The following is a 3,533-nucleotide window of genomic DNA, read 5'->3' as shown; positions in this document are numbered from 1 at the left end:
GTACCCATTGGTGCTGACTCTGAAGCTGAGACAGTAAACGTGTGTCAGTATCTATGATACATAGTTCCTTGTGCCCGTGCTGACAGTCTGTTGTAATGAGTGTTGATGTGCTTCTCTCCTGCGTGTGATAGGTGTATTTACTGTTACTATCTTATCTTTAATTTTTAACCGTTGATTTTAAATTCTTTTTGAATCAACAACGGTTATTTGTCAAAACCCACTATACACACACGTTCCCCTACACTTACGGTTTTACCTTCTCTCTCTTTAGTTTTTCAAAACCTCCTACCCACTGTAACGCCCCAATTAAGGTAACTGGGACGTCGCATTAGGTAACCTAACGATCGACTAAGGTTCACGGAACCACGGAAATTTTTTCTGAAAACAAACAGTTATAAGTTCAAAAACCTCGCGAGAAACTTAACACGATACAATAATAATATTACATACCCAGTATCCCGAATAAGTTATAATTATTACACAACAACAAGAAAATAAAATATAAGGTCCTTTATTCAAATCCGCCATAACAGAAAACCAAGTCATCACTTCTGTTCATCCGCATCCGCACCTAATGGCAGACGAACGCCAAAAACAACAAGACAAGCAACAATGAAAGGGTTAACTCATGCATTAAACATAAATCAGATTGCAAGTTAAATAAAGAAGCAGCATATAGCAAATAAGGGTTAGTCTTCCTAAATGTCTATATGCTCTCTACAAAATGGATCGATCAATAATAATAATAATAATAATACCCCGATGGGTAACAACGGAACGATAACCGTTGGGGCCACTTAAAAAAATTTGCACATGTGGGACAGTCTCCGGCTGCCGCTTGATAATAATAATAACATTAACAATTGCACCTCGAAAGGTGGGACAGTAACTGAACGAAAACAGAAACCGCCGCTTGAAGTGTAACGCCCCGTAGGACGGGATGGCGCGTGGTCGAGACGACTAACCCGCCACTCCTAATGAAATGATATGGTTAGCCACACAATAATAAGAGTGACCTCAATTCAACATAACCAATAAAAGTTCCAATTCATCAACGATAAAAGTGAACCTCAGTTCATCATAATCAATAAGATAACCAAGATAATAATACTCCATCAATCCATCAATAATAGGTGGAACAGATAATGAATAAAGTCATGCTATCTGAAAGTAAATGACGGAGTTACCCTAACCTTTAACCGCGTGAATAATCGGAAACGGATCAATCGTCAAACGGCACTGCATAATATTAAATAATGATCCTTTTAAAACTTAAATTAATTAATAAAGGTAATATTTATTTTAGTCCTTCATTATAGGTTTTAATCTGGAGTCCTTAAGTTTGCCCAAAATTCCAGAAATACCCTTAAGACATGTGAAATTACCGTTTTGTCCTTTTTAACAAATTAAATAGCAAATAAATACTTAAAAACATATAAAAATGCTAAAAATGTTAAAAATGATAAATTGAATTTTTCTAAGTCAGATTACATCATTAAAAAAATTTCTACTTTCTGGAAAAATTATTAAGCCAACTAACCATTTTTAACTAATTACTAAATTAACCAATTTATACAAAATTACTTAAAATAGCTATTAAAACAATAAAAACGTTATGAAGTTCAAATTTATTAATCTTTATGCTCCTAAGTTCAGTTATAATATAAAAAATATTTTCTAACCTCTGGAAATATTTTTAAAACGTATTACCAATTTTTAAATGTAAAAACTTAATTAACCATTTTAAAGAAAAACACCTAAAAATAGCTAATTTATAAGAAAAATATCAATAAATGATTTTCAGTGCTCTAACTTGTTTATAAACTCTTTTGTGACTCTGGAAAATTTTCATTGATTTTCTGGAACTATTAAACTATTCTTAAACCATTAAATAATCCTAAAAAGTCTATTATTATACTAAAAATACTTAAAATTACTAAATCAGTGAGTTAAGTCTCTGGAAAATTTAAGAACACCTACATAAACTATATGAACATACTTGATCACTGTAAAATTTATTTTACAATATTATTCTATTTTTAAACATTTTAAAACATATATTACTTATTTAATTAACTAAAAATCACATAAATTACTAAAATTGGTGAAATAATTTATAAAACTTCCAGGGATGATATTAGACCTATACTGAAGCTCTATGTAATTATCATGACCTAAATCAGGCTCTAACAAATTGTATAACATATTCCATATTTTCTAACCAATTAAAAGTCCAGTTATCATGCAAAAATTGTAGTAATTAATCTAGTGCTCCAAAACTTCTCAAACTTTGCCAGATATTATCTCACAGCATCATGATCATACAGTAAAAGTTTCAAGTCCAAGTGATTAGTATAAATGGTACTTCCTTTGAAAAAGTTCAGAAACTCCAAAACTTGAAATTTGAAGATCAAGTTTGAGGTTGATCCGAGCTACCAAAGGTATTGGGTTATGTTCCATGATGTATAAGGAAGCTTAGATTATGAGTTTAGGAGGTAGAGGGATGAAAAACCGACCTTGAATCGCGCTAAAACGCGAGTTGGAAATTTCAGAAGCTCCTCGCCGGCGATGGCTTCCACGCGGCGGAGCTGGCGGCGATGCTGGCGGCGGAGAGGGAGAGGAGACCACCACTGGATTCAGCTCTTCAAGACATGAACATAGGTTCAAGAATCATCAAATTTGGTTCAGTGGTTAGAGAGAAAAACATGATTAAAGTTTGGATTTCTCACCGGAATCTGGAAAACTGAAGAACACCAAGAAGAACAGTTTGATGTTTTGAGCAGATTTAGTGTTAGGGACCTCCAATTGAGCTGAAATTTTTATGGGAGACTCCTAGGATGATTATGAACACAACCTCGAAGCCCAATTTTGAATTTGAAGGCTAGAAAAAATAAATTTGTGTTTTAGGTGAACTTTCTATAACATGATCAAGTAGGCAACTTAGTGAGATTGGTTAGAGAGATTGGGAGATGATCTGAATGTGAAACTTGTTGGTTCAGATAGAGGAAGTGGGAAGGGTTAATTAAAGCCTTGAATCAGCCAAATCCACTGAATGAGTAAAGAGAAACTTGATGATGAATGTAGGGTCAAGATGTTTGCCATGAAGATGAAATAAATTGATTTAAAACTCAATAATGATCAAATGGTGCCAAACTCGAATCAATCAAGACCTAATCTGGCCCAGGGCACTCAGGAATAATAATTAGGGTTTAAGAATTATTTTTCCATAATTTACTTTTACCATCTACCATTTATTTTGAATTTTTAACTATTTACCAAAGGTAAAATCATTAAAAATTAACCAAAAATCCTAAATCAACCAAAATACCCTAGAAAAATTCTAAAAATAATATAGGTATTTATGGTTAGGTTTTCCAAAGTATTTCCAAAAATATTTAACATAGTAATAATTTTCCTTTCGTTTACCGATAAACTGAAAAATCGGTAAACGACGAACAGTCTGACGGTAAACGATCCGACTGAGAAATCAATCGTCGTAGGTTTCATATATGTAAATTACAAAATACATTACA

At 32.8% G+C, this 3,533-nt stretch overlaps 1 long non-coding RNA gene across 3 annotated transcripts; it reads right to left on the bottom strand.

Moving 5' to 3' along the window:
* Positions 1–392: 392 nt before the first annotated feature.
* Positions 393–3,063, bottom strand: LOC130724055 (uncharacterized). Of its 3 annotated transcripts, XR_009014417.1 has the most exons (4): positions 2,730–3,063; positions 2,517–2,642; positions 1,194–1,239; positions 393–571 (listed from the first exon to the last, which is right to left on the bottom strand). It is a non-coding gene; the product is annotated as an uncharacterized LOC130724055 (long non-coding RNA). The 3 variants fall into 3 exon arrangements; XR_009014415.1 differs by having other exon boundaries at positions 393–1,239; positions 2,730–3,060; XR_009014416.1 differs by lacking the exon at positions 1,194–1,239 and having other exon boundaries at positions 2,730–3,051.
* Between the last annotated feature and the right edge of the window lie 470 nt (positions 3,064–3,533).

The sequence above is a fragment of the Lotus japonicus genome, chromosome 6, assembly GCF_012489685.1.
Source record: "Lotus japonicus ecotype B-129 chromosome 6, LjGifu_v1.2".
Taxonomy (NCBI): domain Eukaryota; kingdom Viridiplantae; phylum Streptophyta; class Magnoliopsida; order Fabales; family Fabaceae; genus Lotus; species Lotus japonicus.
Note: the sequence above shows the minus strand (reverse complement) of the source record. Positions and strands in the feature narration are given on the sequence as shown.